This window comes from Leptonychotes weddellii, chromosome 11 (genome assembly GCF_054177405.1).
Source record: "Leptonychotes weddellii isolate Sample4059 chromosome 11, ASM5417740v2, whole genome shotgun sequence".
In the NCBI taxonomy this organism is placed as follows: Eukaryota; Metazoa; Chordata; class Mammalia; order Carnivora; family Phocidae; genus Leptonychotes; species Leptonychotes weddellii.
This window is the reverse complement of record NC_138379.1, coordinates 94,558,474-94,575,009: the sequence shown is the minus strand read 5'-3', so window position 1 is coordinate 94,575,009 and position 16,536 is coordinate 94,558,474. Positions and strand designations below refer to the sequence as shown.

Below are 16,536 nucleotides of genomic sequence, written 5' to 3'. Positions count from 1 at the left end.
CGCTTAACCAACTGAGCCACCCAGGCGCCCTCCAATACAATTTTTAAAAATTGTGTTTAACCGGATCTGAGCTTACAATTTAGCTGGTTGTTAAATGGCTTAGGTTCTTGCCAGGAAAGAAAATCATCTTTAAAGTTTGTTATTTTTTTAAAGTAATCTCTACACCCGACGTGGGGCTCCAACTCACAACCCTGGAATCAAGAGTCACGCACCCTCCTAACGGAGCTGGCCAGGCGCCCCGAGAAAATAATTTTTAGATGGCAACATGGTAAAAGCAATTATTACGTCAGTGATGGAAATGTTGTTATAAGATTATTGGGAAAAGAGTAAAAATCATATTTTACAAAAAGTAAACTGTCTTCAGAGGAATCACCAAATCATTGCATAGAGCACAAGCCTTTTTAAAGAATTTCGAAGATCAATTGATTCAAAATTTGTAAGATTGCACACACTTTTTTTTTTTTTAGTTTTAGATGAGTCATGCCCAATTAATACTTTGGCTATATTTCGTCTTGAAGGACTTCCAAATTTATGAAGAAGTATTCTTTTTTTTTTTTTTTAAAGATTTTATTTATTTATTTGAGAGAGAGAATGAGAGAGAGCATGAGAGGGACGAGGGTCAGAGGGAGAAGCAGACTCCCTGCCGAGCAGGGAGCCCGATGTGGGACTCGATCCTGGGACTCCAGGATCATGACCTGAGCCGAAGGCAGTCGCTTAACCAACTGAGCCACCCAGGTGCCCTATGAAGAAGTATTCTTAACTCACAGAGTAAAAAGTCAAACTCTGACATAGATTTATTGAAACTTTCATGACTATCAAAAAATTTCATATAAATATGGAAAAATATTAGTTTCTATCTAACAGCTTCAGTTTATTAGGTCAAAAGTGTAGATTTATAGGAATTTTAAAACAAGAGACTGATGTTTCCCTCATTGCTTTGTTTCACCATGTGATCCATATTGAAAATATTTTTTGCTCAGTTTTCTGAGTCAGACTCATGGAAAGTGTCATGGATAGTTATTAAAATTGTTCAATCCGTACGTACAAATGCTACGAATCAGCCCCACTTGATGGAACTGTTGCAGGAAGTAGAAGGCACTGAATGGGATGGTCTTGTGTTGTTTACCAATGTCCATTGGTTGACTTGTAAGAGATTTTTACAGAGATTTACATTATTGTTAACTCCAATTCAAGATTTTCTTTTTTTTTAAGTATTTTTTTAATTTGAGTATAGTTGACACACAATATTACGTTAGTTTCAGGTGTACAACATAGTGATTGGACACGTTGATACATTGCGCTGTGCTTGCCTCAATGTAACTACCATCTGTCACCAAAAACGCTATTATAATATCACTATGTTTCTTGTGCTGTGCCTTTTATTCCCATGACCAGTTCAAGACTTTCTTGAAACAAAAGAATGTTTGCTGAATTTTCAGTTATCAAAGACAAAAGTTGGCGGCATGATTTCTGTGTTCTCACTCATCTCACACTGCATTTGAGTGAGCAAACCTTGAAGCTCCAAGCAACAGAAAAGCTTAATTGGAACCGAGCTCCGTAGGTATGAGAATTAACATAGGTACTGAAATTTTTCATAATACAAGTCAATAATGGCTTTACACATTTTTCTAACATGAACTAATATGTAGAATATTTTAACCATAATCAACAGGGTTATGTAATTGGCTGAAAAAAAAAAACAACTATAAAGGGGCGTCTGGGTGGCCCAGTTGGTTAAGCATCTTGACTCTTGATCTCAGCTCAGGTCTTGATCTTGGGGTCGTGAGTTGAAGCCCCGCATTGGCCTCCACACTGGGTGTGGAGCCTACTTAAAAAAAGTAAACACTGTTATTAATACTAAAGTTAGAGTTTCTTTTCTTTTGTTTTACCCCCAGCTTTATTGAGATATACTTGACATATAATATTGTGTAAGTTTAAGGTGTACAACATGACGACTGTGTACAATAAGGTTAGTTAACACATCCATCCCTTCACTCACTTCCTTTTTTGGGGGGTGGTAGGTGTTGAGAACATTTAAGATCTACTCTCTTAGTGACTTGCAAGCATATGATACAGTATTGCTTTTTTTTTTTTTTTAAAGAATTTATTTGAGAGAGAGAGAGAGCGTGAGCTGGGGGAGGAGCAGAAGGAGAGGGATAAACAGACTCTGTGCTGAGCATGGAGCCCAAAGCAGGGCTTGATCTCATGACCCTGAGATCATGACCTGAGCCAGCAGAATCAAGAGTCAGGAGCTCAAACAACTGAGCCACCGAGGCGCCCCATCAATACAATATTGTTAACTGTGATCCCACACTGCACATCAGATCCTTAGAATTTATTCATCTTATAAGTGGAAGTTCATACCCTTGCACCAATGTGGAATTGCTTTTCATTGTATGCAATGAACTGTCACATTAGTGAATTTACTAAACTGTGACATAGTTTTGAAATTGATATCCTTTTTCTTTTAAGGGTGCCAAACGTGAGAGTTTGTTTTACTGCATGTCATTTGCATAAGAAAAAATATTTTTGAGAACTGTAAGGCATTGTGCAGTCATCAATCAAATTATTATTATTATTTAAAGATGTATTTATTTTAGAGAGACAGAGCATGCACGTGCAGGGGAGAGGGCAGAGGGAGAGGGAGAGAGAGAATCTCAAGCAGACTTCCCACTGAGTGCAGAGCCCGACTCGGGCCTTGATCTCACAACCCTGAGATCAGGACCTGAGCCAAAACCAGGAGTCAGAGGCTTAACCGACTGCACCACCCTCAATCAAACTAATTATTAACTGTATACTTAAGATAGGTGTACATATAATCTAAAATTTAAAAACTAGGGGGCGCCTGGGTGGCTCAGTTGGTTAAGCGACTGCCTTTGGCTCAGGTCATGATCCTGGAGTCCCGGGATCGAGTCCCGCATCGGGCTCCCTGCTCAGCGGGGGGTCTGCTTCTCCCTCTGACCCTCTTCACTCTCGTGCTCTCTGTCTCTCATTCTCTCTCTCTCAAATAAATAAATAAAATCTTTAAAAAATAAATAAAAAAAATTTAAAAACTAGTTTGAAGAGAGTGCATACAAATTTTAACATGAGCTTTTAAATATAGTTTATAGTTTTGTTTGTTAAAAGTTTTTCAAATGTATTGCTGGAAAGTTGCTCTTTATAAATGGTGGTGGGGTAATGTCAGGTTATAAACCGTAAAAACTATTTTCATGGAATTAGAAAGCTAACATTATGATATTCAAACTTACTTGAATCAGTTTTCAATTCTCACTTAAGTTTGATATAATGTTAGTAATCTATAAAACATGTTTTGTCGCCAACAAAAATCTATGGAATTCAAGTTGTCCATGGTACGAGATCAAACCTCTGAGTAGACCCAGATGGCTGGACCTGGAACTAAGGTAGCTTAGTGTTAACCAAGGTACCATGCCATCCAGTGGAAACCTTCTCTGTAACCTTGTCTTTTGAGCACACTGCACACAAAAACTTGTAAGGATTGGGCATTCAGTTCTTTCTGAGATACACTGCCCTTGCCTATTGTCTGAGCATATAAACCAAACATCTCCTGTAACCTGTCTTCACTGACGGCTTCATGTCTGTCGATCTCATTCCCGAGAATCCCTGTAGGCACATTAGCAATGGTTTCGTCTATCATTAGTGAATCAAATTCTTTTTTTTTTAATTTTATTTATTTATTTGACAGAGAGAGACACAGCGAGAGAGAGAACACAAGCAGGGGGAGAGGGAGAGGGAGAAGCAGGCCTCCCGTGGAGCAGGGAGCCCGATGCAGGACTCGATCCCAGGACCCTGGGATCATGACCTGAGCTGAAGGCAGACGCTTAATGACTGAGCCACCCAGGCACCCAGAAATTCTTTTGATTCTAACAGCCTTTCATGGTCTGCACTATCCTTCCACCTTGTGGCAGGAAGGTCATCCCACACTCTTCCAACTTGACCTGTCCACCCACATTGAAAGCTGTAACAGTCACTCCAGCAATGGTTAGTTCTTCTGAAGTGGGAGCTAATGTGACATGTTGTACAAGTCTGCCATCTTTTAGCATATGTAGCAATGTTGTTTTCTCACACTAAACAATCCAAAAAATACCAATTTGCCAGTTTTCTTATATAATCCTAAAAACTGTAGCATACTGCTGAACCCACTATAAATTCACTCAAATATGAAGAACATATCCAAATCTTATAGGATCCATGATTGCAGAGAATGCAATTCCTTGTTTGGTGTTGGTGCTATACACTCCCAGACTGAACTGCAAAGCGTGGTGACCACTGGATATGCTTTTCCCTCAAAGTCAAATCAATTTTTAGAAAAGATGAGTAAGTTTTGTCAATGTGAATGCAAATATTAAAAGAAAATAAACTTCATATTTGGTTTAGTTATTTGAAAATTTTAAGTATGTTTGGAACAACTTGGGTATGTGATTCTACTTTTTCAACTATGAATTTTTTTGAAATCTAATAGAGTTCAAGTATTTTGATGTAAATTTTGCATCTGGGAGACTGTTTATCTCTCCTTCTCTTCTGAATGACAGCCTTGCTGGATAGAGTATTCTTGGCTGCAGCTTTTTCCCATTCAGCACTGTGAATATCTCATGCCACTCTCTTCTGGCCTGCCAAGTTTCTGCTAAAAAATCCCCTGCTAGCCTAATGGGGTTTCCCTTGTATGTAAGTGTCTTCTTTTGTCTTGCTGCTTTTGAAATTTTTTCTTTATCACTACTTTTTGCCATTTTAATTACATTATGTCTTCATGTGAATCTGCTTTTGTTGATTTTGTTGGGGGTTCTCTGTGCCTCCTGGATCTGGATTTCTGTTTCCTTCCCCAGATTAGGAAAGTTTTCTGCTATTATTTCTTCACATAAATTTTCTGCCCCCTTTTCTTTTCTTCTTCTGGGACTCAGGTTATACAAATATTATTACATTTGATGGAGTCACTGAGTTCCGTATGTCTATGCTCGTTTTGCTTAATTCTTTTTTCTGTCTTTTGTTCAGCTTGATAACTTTCCATTACTCTTTCTTCTCAGTCATGAGTTCGTTCCTCTGCTTCTTCCAGCCTGATGTTCATTCGGTCATTCCTTCATTCCATCAAGAGTGTTTCTCCTTTTGTTTATTGAGCCCTGTATCTCTGCTATGTTATTCCTTATCTCTGTGTTATGGGTCTCACTTAGGTCTTCCACCCTTTTCTCAAGTCCAGTGAGTATCCTTATGATTATTACTTAAATTCTCCTATCAGACGTGTTACTTATATCTGTTTTGCGTAGATCTCTGGCTGTGACCTTGTCTTTCATTTCATAAATTTCTCTGTTTTCTCATTTTGTCTGCCTCTCTGTTTCTATTTCTCTGTGTTAGGAAAGTGAGCTGTCTTCTGCACTTGAGGGTAATGACCTTATGAAGAAGAGGCCCTGTAGTGCCCTGCTGTGTAGTGTCCCCTGTTCCCTAGGGTCTGGCCCTTCCAGGAATGTCTCCGGGGTGTGCTGCATGTGAGCTGCTGTTGTGTCCTGCCTGCTTTATCCATCAGGCCAGTCGTCTGCAGAGGCTGTTTACCTGTTGTGGGCAGTGTCTGGTCCTTGATCCTGAATGTGGCAAGTTTTAACTAAGTATGCTCTGGTCTGTTGTGGAAGAGGCCTGTTGCCATCACCACTGGAGGGAGCAGAAGCCCAGGGAAACTCCCAGGTTGGGAGACATGGTGTGAGCAAGGGTTTGGGCCAGTCTTGGGGGAGGGGCCTGCTGCGCTGGGACTGAGGCAAGGGTGACTGGGTGGAGTGGTTCCACTGGAGTGTGGGGGTTGGTCAGTTGGTTTATACAGGGGTCTCTGTATGAACGCTGTCTCTCTGGGACACTCGGAGATGAGCACATAACCTCCTTACTGTGTGCCCCAGGCACTCTTCAGATCGCCGTTTCCAGACTGTATGTCTGCAGGCTGTTTGCTCTGTCTTCTCTCCAGGAGTAGCACAGTGCCCTCCGGGCTCTCCCCAAGCCCAGCCTGCTGACTTTTAGAACTCCAGGCTTGAAGCCCCACTGGTTGCAAGAACTCACAAAAATCAGCCCCTCTCTTTTTCCCAGCAAATGGCTTTGGGGACTCATTTTCCCATGTGCTCCCCTGTGTGCTAGTCCGTCTTACTCTTCTCTGTGACCCTGGCTCCCTCCCTATTATGGTGGCCACAATCCCTTTCTTCCCCAAACTGTGCCTCCGCACTTCCTACTTTCTTTGATGTAGCCTCTTCTCTCTCTTTAGTGGTGGAGTTTGTTCTGTCAGTCTTCAGGTCGATTTCTGGGGTATTTAGGATGATTTGGTAGTTATCTAGTTGTGTTCGTGGGATGAGGTGAGTCTAGGGTCCTTCTACTCCACCATCTTCCTAACTCCCAAATTTAACATCTGAATTGAGATGTGCCATTAAGCATAAAATACATATGGATCTTGAAAATGTATTAAAAAGCAAAATATTTTTGTATTACATGTTGAAATGATAATAATCTGGATATATTAGGTTAAATAAAATATATGATGACAGTTTCACTCTTTTTACTTTTTAAAAAATATGGCTACTAGAAAATTTTAAAGTATATATGTGGCTCACATATTTCCGTTGGACAGTGTGAGTCTGAGGCTCTTGTCCCAAACAGTCTAGGAGTGTCTGTAACCCACCTTTCATACATACACGGGTGTGTGTAACCAGAGGCAAGTGGACAGTTTTCACCTTTACATTCTGTGGGATTATCAGCTCAGAAGTGAGGTGCGGTATTGTGCTAATGGATGTTTAACAATTGGCTCTTTGGGGTAAAAAGCTCTGTTTTGTAGCTTTATCCAATTTCCACGGTGTCAATACTTCCACTGAGGCCCATTTCAAGCTACCGACTGGACATCACTGGGAGTTGGGAGGAAATACTTAGGATTGACCCTCGCCAGCAGGCAGCAGCGGCCTCGGCCCACCACTAGTCACAACTGTCTATTATTCTTCACTGTTTCTTCCATCCCTTGCGCCAAATTTGACAACAGTAAGTCTGGCTTAAATATTTCTTGAGCAGATGAATGCTCCGCCAGCTACTGATCTCTTGTTGTTACAGTTTTTTCTGGATCCTTTAACCTTTCTGGAGTGCATGTTCCTCAAGTCGAGGGTCGATGTGTGATTGCAGCAAGCGTTCTGCCCCCGGGCCATCGCAGTGACCCTGTCGCGCTGTCCAGATCCACCTCCAGTGCGGTCACTCGCTGCCCCAGCTGTGGGAGGTGGGGTGCTACCCGCTGGTGGCGCTCGGGGGAGGCGCTCTCCGGGGCTCGTGAGGAACCATAACCCCCCGCACACAGTCTCCATCTGAGGGTCTGTTTGCGGAGAATGCAGTCTACAGTAGCCATATTAAAATAAACAATAGCGTTGCTCTCTTCTTTCAAGGTCCTTTGTTTTTTACTTCATCAGCTGTTTCTTCCACGTTGGTGACAATGAGGGTCAGATCTTACCACTTCCTCTGCCTAATGAGAGATGACTTTTACCAGCAAGGTGAGCCGCAAAGTTATCTCTGAGAATAGTCCTAAGAAACCAAAGCTCTTATTGGCAGTTGTAAAGGACTTTCCAATAATGTCTGAGAACCTCTCTGTTCTTGAATATTCACTGGTGGTTTCGGTTTGATTGTGGCTTAATGGAGCAGCTGCCACCTTAAATTACTGAGTCTCAGTCTTTCACAATTTCTGGGAAGGTCTCAGACACTACTTCTTTATATTGGATTTCCCCCGGTCTCTTTATTATCTCATTCTGGGTCTGGAATTAGACAAATCCTCCGTATCGGATGTTTCTGTTTTCCCCGTTTCTTCATCTCTCCATGCTGTGGTCTAGCACTCTCTGTAGGTTGTGGATCAAGATCATTAATTATCTCGCTATCTCTTCATCAGCAGTTTATCTCAGTAAGGTTTTAATTTCAGTGATTATTTTTCAGTTTCTGGAAGTTCTGTCCTTTTGCAAATCTGCCTGTTTATTTTTTATAATCTATTGCTCCTTACCCATGTTTTCAATTCCCTCTTTTATTTCTTTTTTTAAATTTAATTTTATTTTAAATTCAATTAATTAACATATAGTATATTATTGGTTTCAGAGGTAGAGGTCAGTGATTCATCAGTTGCGTATCACGCCCAGTGCTCATCAGATCACGCGCCCTCCTTCATGCCCGTCCCCCAGCTACCCCACCCCTTATCCCCCTCCTCTCCAGCAGCCCTCAGTCTGTTCCCTGGAGTTAAGAGTCTCTCATGGTTTGTTTCCTTCTCTGATTTGGTCTTGTTTTATTCAATTTTCTCTTTTATTTCTAGAAGCATATTAGATGTACTTCTTTTATATTTGATGATTCTGGATGTCTTGTGACCCTTACCCGGAAGCTCATGTTCACTGGGGCGCTATCAGTGGGTTTTTGAGACCCGTTTTGAGGGTGCATTTCTCCAGAAAGAATTTAAAGTTGCTTCTGTCAGGGAACATACTCTTATTTTTTAACAGCTGTATGATGTTCCGTGGTCCAAACGTGGTTCATTTAATTGTTGCTTTGCTGACAGACGTGGGGGAGGGACATGGAGCGTGCATTTCCTCTTCGTAGTACGGATCACGCTGTGAGTTTGCCTGTCGCAGGTGTGGTGGCAGGTACTCTGAAACCTTGACGCTACCTACCACGTTCCTTGCGGCTAATGGTAAAAGTAAGACGCTAACTTAGCCTGAGAAGCATCATTCCTAGAACAACTGTACTAATCCGGCATTCTGAAAATTATTATAAAGAACTGCTGTATCTTCACATCCGATGGCACCGACCTCTCGTAATAAGTGCTAACTCTTATTTATGTAAGTGGCTGAGCTCTTTCTGTGTGCCCGGCACTCTCCTAAGTACCCCACGAGCATCAGCTCAGGGAATCCTGACAACACTCTACGAGGTGTGCACCCATTTTACAGCTGAGATAGGGGCGGGTGCAGATCGGGCAACTTGCTGCAGGCGCCAGTCTGCCGGGCTCTCTCTCTCTCTCGAAGAAGCTAGCGCAGGGACTCAGGACCACGTGATCTATTGAGAGCGTAGCGCTGTTCAGGAGGGCCTGTGGCAAAGGGGGGCGGCAGGATCCAGCAGGGAGAAAGAGCCGAGCACGGAAGGGGTCCAGCCTCCCGGGGTCTGCAGGGGGAAGAGCGGGGAGGGCAATGGTAGCCGTGTGGGAGTGGTCTCAGACTCACATCCCCCAAGGGTCATGCTCCAGAGTAGGCCACAGGTGCAAGCTGTTAGTGGGAGTCGGGTGCACAGGGAGGGAAAGGGGCTCTGGGGGGGCACCCCGCTAGGAAGGGGAAAGCTCAGTGCCAAGCCAGGCTCCCCGGCTACAGAGTTGTGCGGCTGGGCCAGGACCTCTGCTGCAGCTAACTCCGGATACCTCAAGCCCCTGGCTTGCCAAGCCAAGGATGCCTCCAATTTCCTAGGCAGTTTAGGATTTTTTGTTTGGAGAAGATTTTATGCCCGTTCAGGGCAGAGGTTGCAAGACTGTTCCAACAACAACTCTCTTGTTTCTCTTGCTCCCCATTTGGGAAGGATATCCATGCACAGCTTGCATTGCTCAGGGCCAGGACCGAGGTACATAAGCCTGCGAGGCAGTGTCTCCTGAGCTTCCGTACTAAACACATCTCTGGCCTTGCCTGGTGCCGCTCAGAGAAGGGCTGGGGCCCAACAGCCCCTGAGCGACAGAGCAGACGTGGCCCCGAGAATCCTGGCATTCCCTAGGTGCCTCTTTCTGCCTCTCATCGGTGGGGAAAATGGTAGAATGAGGCATCTGGAATCGATCACTTCAGCTTTTAAAGCTTCTGGATCTCAGACACTGAAAGCTACGCAGTCAGGGCGGCTGGGAAGCTTTGAGAATGGGGAAACCGTCCGCACCAGAGCCCTCCCGTGGACAGGCAGCTGTCTGGATATGTGCCCTCTCCCGCGACTTCACTCCGTCGTCATCTTCTTTGACCCGTTCTTTTGCTCTAAACAAGCTTCCCTCGTCGGAGAGTTCTGTCCTCACCAGCCCAGGGCCTGTCAGCCCCAACGCTGTCTCCTGTGAGCTGTTTGGCTCCTGTAGGGACTGGTCTGGTCCTACAGGCAGACGCCTGGTGTTCTCTAGCCTCCCGTCGGGAGTTAGCCTGCTTTCTCTCTCTGTGCCCAGAAACCCAAGCTGGCGAGGCCAGGAGCTGCTCCCCGCCCGCCCGACTCTGGAGAACTGCCCTGGTGGATGCGAGTCTGGAGCCACTCCTGTAGGTGCCGTGGCTCTAAAATTCTGCCAGGAAAACCGACTTTATGGGACCGAATGTCGTTGGTGTGATCTGTCCTGTCGCTCTTTCTGCTCAGCAACATCGCGAGCATGTTTAGTATGAACTGTTGACTTTTAATGAGTTCTTAGCTTCTCTACCAGATTTCAGTAGTTTGTTCTAGTGATGTTCCATGTTCTCCTGGAATCTTAACTGTCCCATTTCCATTTCCCCCCTTATTTCTCTCCTTCTCCACCCTCAACTCACAAATCCTAAACAAAGGGGTGGGTGGCTGGTTGGGTCCATAGAGTATGCAACTCTTGATCTTGGGGTTGTGAGTTCAAGCCCACATTGGGTGTAGAGATTACAAAAAAAAAAACCAAAACCTGAACACAGGGGCGCCTGGGTGGCTCAGTGGGTTAAGCGTCCGACTCTTGATTTCAGCTCAGCTCATGATCTCAGGGTCGTGAGATCGAGCTCTGCATTGGGCTACGTGCTGAGCATGGAGCCTGCTTGGGATTCTCTCTCTGCCCCTCCCCCCCAAGAAAAATCCTGAGCACAGTATTAGAAAATTAAATCAGCAATATATAATAAGGACATGACATCATGAGCAAGTGAAGTTTATCCTAGAAATTCAGGATTGGTTTAATACTCATAAATTAATCAATGCAATTCTCCATATTAACAGAATAAACAGAAAAACCATATGATCAGCTTATAGATATAGCTCCCATTTTTTTTTAAGATTTTATTTATTTATTTGACAGAGACACAGAGAGATTTTTAGGACACAATGCTGAGAAGGGAGAGAGCCACGGAGAGAGAGAGAATTCCAGAGATTCTCATAGAGTCTCCTGAAAAATAATTGAATTAGTAGACAAAGACATTAAAACAGTTATTATTTTAGTATTTCATACATTCAAGAAGATTGAACATGGTAATTAATGACAGTAAAGGATTTTTTTTTTTAGTGAAGGTATTTTTTTTTTTAAGATTTTATTTATTTATTTGACAGAGACACAGCGAGAGAGGGAACACAAGCAGGGGGAGAGGGAGAGGGAGAAGCAGGGAGCCCGATGCGGGGCTCGATCCCAGGACGCTGGGATCATGACCTGAGCCGAAGGCAGAAACTTAACGACTGAGCCACCCAGCGCCCCGCTTCCATTTTTGTTTTAAGATTTTATTTATTTATTTGACACAGAGAGAGCACAAGCAGGGGAGCAGGAAAGGCAGAGGGAGAAACAGATTCCCCTGCTGAGCAGGATATAGCTCCCATTTTTGATTTAAAAAAAGCTGCCAGTAAAGTAAGAACGTTAAGAAACCTCCTCAATCTGTTAAAGAATACCTATGAGAAATCTATAACTAACATCATTTTTTCCCTGAGGTCAAGAATAAGTCAAGGAGGTAGGCGCTAATCAAGTCTCTTCATCATTGTACTAGAGGTCCCGACTTGCACCATAAAGCAAGAAAAAAAAATAAAAGGAATAAAATAAGAAAAGAAGAAATACGGTTGTTTATATCTATTGATGATGTGGTAGTTTGCTAAAGAAAACCCAGAACAATCTAACAAATGACTACAGTAAGTGAATTTAGCAAGGTAGCAGGATAAAAGATCTTTACACTAAAATTGATTTAATTTCCACCTACTAACAACAAATAACTGAACACACAATTTAAAAATACTATTATCAACTGAAAATCTAAATTAAAAAATAGTATTTACAATAGCATAAAAATATGAAATACTTAGCAATAAATGTAATAAAAGATAAGATCTATGTACTGAAAACAAGGAAATTAAAGAAGGCAGATAGAGGGCTATACTTTGCTCATGGATTAGAAGACTCAGTAACAATGAAATGTCAATACTTCTAAAACTGATCAATAGATTGAACATAATGCTAATCAAACTCCCAGCAACTTTTAAAAAGATATTCACAATTCTAAAAATTATATGAAAATTTAAAGGACTCAACCAGGACAATTTTGAAGAAAAACAGAGTTCAAATAATGCTATTTGAAATCAACGCTTGCTTTAAAGATACAGTGATCTATACAGTATGGTATTGTCATAAGGATAGAGAAATAGATTAACAGAACAGAATAGAGAGTTCAAAAAGAAACCTCCACATATAAGTTCAATTGATTTTTGACAAAGACATAGTAAAGCAATTCAGTGGGGAAGGGAACTTTTCAATAAATTATGTTGGAACAATGTTTAGAAAAAAAAATGAACCTTGGCCCTCAACTCACACCATATGCAAAAATTAATCTGAGATGAATCATAGTCCTAAGTGCAAAAGCTAATATCACAGCTTCTAAGAGAAACCATAGAAGAAAATCTTTATGACCTTGAGGTAGGTAAAGATTTCTTAAATGCGATATAAAATGCACTCTACATAAAAGAAAATATTGTTAACTTAGGCTCCATCAGAATTAATATATTCTACTCATTAAAAAGTAAAGGCAAAAGGCAAGCCACCAACTTGGAGAAAATAGTCAGTGTACATAACAGAGGACTAATATCCAGCATATGTAAAGAACTCCCTTAAATCAATAATAAAAAATTGGGGGTACCTGGGTGGCTCAGTGGGTTAAGCATGCAACTCTTGATTTCGGCTCAGGTCATGATCTCAGGGTTGTGAGACTGAGCCCTGTGTTGGGCTCCATGCTGGGTGTGGAGGCTGCTTGGGGTTCTCTCTCTCTCTCTCTCCCCCTCTGCCCCTCCTCCTGCTTCCATGAGCATGCGCACCCTCTCTACCTCTCTCTCTAAGATAAATAAATCTTAAAAAATAATAAGTCAATCTATTCGGTTTGAAACTAGAAGATTTGAACAGTCACTTCAGAGAGGTTGATATCTAAGTCAAGAAGGGGCATATGAAAATGTATTCAACATCATTAGTTACCAGGAAATAAAAATTAGAAGCGTAGTGAGATACCAATACATACTCAAGAGAAGAGGTCAAATTTAGAAAGTGACAATACTAAGTCTTAGGAGGGGTGTTCAGCAACGAGAATTCTCATATATTGCTGGTGGGAGTGTAAAATGCTGCAAACGCTTTGTCAAAGTTTTTGGCAATTCCTCATAAAAATAAATATACACCTACCTATGGCAATTCCTTGTCCAGGTACTTATAAAACAGAAAGGAATCCAGAGATTCACAAAAAAGACTTGAACCAAAACGTTCCTAGCTTCACTCTTCATAAAGGGTCAAACAGGAGGTAACCCAACGTCCATCAGCAGGAGAACGAATAAACAAATTAGGGAATATTCATCCAGTGGGATACTACTTGTCAGTGAGGACAGCCAGCTACTGATACATGCTCACGTGGATCAAAGTACAAACATGGTGAATGAAAGAAGCCGCACGATTCTGTTTATGTGAGGTCTGAGAAGACAGCCTGAAGCCACCGTGATCCCAGTCAGAGTAGTGCTTGAGGCCGGGGGTGGGGTGTCTAGATACGCGTTCACTGGAAAGAGGCATGAAGGAATTTCTGGGGTGATGGAAAATGTTCTTTATCTCTATCTGGGTGACTTGGAACTATGTCACTGATGTCCGTGAAGTACTCTCAGGACAAAGAAATCACAAGTAAGCCACCACTTAGAAGGGCAAGCTGCACTTTGAGAACAGATCGGTCTCTGTTACAAGAGACATCCTTGTGAATTTCTTCATTAGCACTTGTTCAAGGCTGATCCCATTGTTTTATTTGCAAGTTACACAGTTGCCAACAAACCAGGAAATCCCCGGCACTCACGATGACGTTCATATTTACTTTGGAATCAGAACAGCATGTCCCCTTTGTTCGATTTCACTTTTGCTTTCAGTTCTAGAGTCCTCCGCAGAATCTATCTCTTTAGCTAAACATGTAAGAACTTACAGTGAAATAGCTTTAGGCTGGGACTGAAGTTGTTACAGACTTTCCACCCTGTGAAACTCCTTCCAGAGAAAGAGTATTTGTTCATCCTGATTACCCTCAAGGGAAAAAAAATATTTTAAAATTGATTATTTAATAATAGGATATTGAGAACACACCAGAGGTGAGAGTTACCAAGTTTCCAAACCAGGAATGGGGTGAGCACGCTTCTCACCCCTTGCTTACACGCGGACAGCAGAGGAAAGCTGGTAAACTGGATAGAAATGGCCCCATGTGTCTATCTTGTCACTGTCCTCAAGAATTTCTTTGCTTACTTCTGTGTCTAAAAGAGTATTGGAGGGCGCCTGGGTGGCTCAGTTGGTTAAGTGTCTGCCTTCGGCTCAGGTCATGATCCTGGAGTCCCGGGATCGAGTCCCGCATCGGGCTCCCTGCTCGGCGGGGAGTCTGCTTCTCCCTCTGACCCTCCCCCCTCTCAGGTGCTTTCTCTCTCTCATTCTCTCTCTCTCAAATAAATAAATAAAATTTTTAAAAAATAAATAAATAAATAAAAGAGTGTTGGAGAATAGGTCGTATGTGGGTGCTGGAAGGAAAAATGGAGTTTTTATATAAAATATTTGGGATATTCAGGGTTAGAGGGAAAATATAAAGTAAGTTACAATATTAACAAATTGGGTGCAGGTTTAGAATGCAGAAGGCCCAGGAGGATAGACTGACTCTGTTTTTGTCAGTCAACCGAGATTTATTGAACACCCACGATGCTAGAATAATGTGAACAAAATACAAGAACAAAGTCCTTGCTCATATGCAACTTAGAACTGTTATAGGAAAAACAATTCTTGTAAAAAATTAACAATTCGGTGCCTGGGTGGCTCAGTCAGTTGGGCCGCCGGCTCTTGGTTTCGGCTCAGGTCGTGATCTCAGGGTTGTGAGATCAAGCCCCGCATCAGGCTTTGCACTCAGCGGGGCGTCTTCTTGGGATTCTCTCCCTCCCTCTCACTCTGCCCCTCCCCCTCTTCACACACTCTAAAGTAAATAAATCTTAAAAAAAAAAAAAAAATCAACTGTTAAAGTTGCGTGAAATGTTGTGGAGGAGACATAGTGATCTACTCCAGGCCCTGGCGGGTCTGGTCTCAACTCATTGAGTTTGAGGCACATGGGAATCCTAGTCTCCTCAGGATTTCTCAGGCCCTGGTCTTTTTTTTTGAGTAGGCTCTACATCCAGTGCAGAACCCAATGCAGGGCTTGAACTCACGACCCTGAGATGAAGACCTGAGCTGAGATCAAGAGTTGGACACTTACCTCACCAACCCACACAGGTGCCCCAGGCTCTGGTGTTTAAATTGGGATACGTGCTCCCTTGGGCAGGCTTACCAGGTCCTCACAAAGATTTAGCCATGGGCAAATGGGAACTCAAATGGTTCTAAGGGAACTGACAGCCTGACCCTTAATTTCCACATGTAGTTCTTCCTAAAACTGATCAGCCTGAAAACAAGAGCTGCTCAGGGGGCCAGGCCTGTCCTGTCTTCACACCAACCTTTTCACAAAGGTGCTCTCTTCTTAAAAGGACAGGCTCACCTCTCACCCATCTTGGGTTTTAAAATAGTGTATTGCCCCTCAGTGTAAAATCTTCCTGGACAATTAGAAATAATTGGTGTTAGTGCTGAGAAAATGAATTACTCTAAAATCTGTGCATAGAGCTGCCAGGTAGAATGTAAGACATCCAGTTAAATTTGAATATAAGATAATTAATGAATAACGTATAGCATGGGACAAACTTATACCAAAAAAATTATTTCAAATTTAACCAGGTGTCCTGTATTTTATTTATTTTTAAAATATTTTATTCATTTATTTGAGAGAGAGAGCACAAGTGAACGGGGTGAGGGGCAGAGGGAGAAGCAGGCTCCCCACTGAGCAGGGAGCCCAACATGGGGCTCGGGGCTTGATCCTGGGACTCCGGGATCACGACCTGAGCTGAAGGCAGATGCTTAACCACCTGAGCCACCTGGGTGCCCCATATCCTGTATTTTAACTTGCTAACTCTGGCAACTCTACCTGGGAAAAAAAGGCCTGTGGTTTCCAAGTCACTGATTTCAACAAAATTGAGCTGTCTACTGATAACTAATTAAATTTCGATTGAAGATCATTAAATGATTTTGGGGGTATAAAAGAAGTTCAAAAAATTGTGAAAAATTGACATAATAACATTTTTCTGGTCTAATCTACACTTACTTATGTAGAGAAGGTTTTCAACACTTACCTTTAGAGATGAAAAAAACGAACAGTACCTATGCTGAGCTGATCATATTCTAGTAATAGGTAATACCGACAAACACACATTTGAACAGGTTGTTCAAATATAAGCTGAAGCCATTAAGATTGCATTTGTAGAATTTTACCTTTTATCTTTAGTAAT

The 16,536-nt window shown here is 42.3% G+C and overlaps 1 long non-coding RNA gene and 1 pseudogene across 1 annotated transcript in view; both read right to left on the bottom strand.

Annotated features, from left to right (window-relative positions):
- LOC145716353 (uncharacterized) overlaps positions 1 to 16,536 on the bottom strand; it is a 438,007-nt gene that overhangs the window by 358,970 nt on the left and 62,501 nt on the right. The window lies entirely within an intron of this gene.
- Positions 3,293 to 4,189, bottom strand: LOC145716349 (small COPII coat GTPase SAR1B-like; annotated as a pseudogene).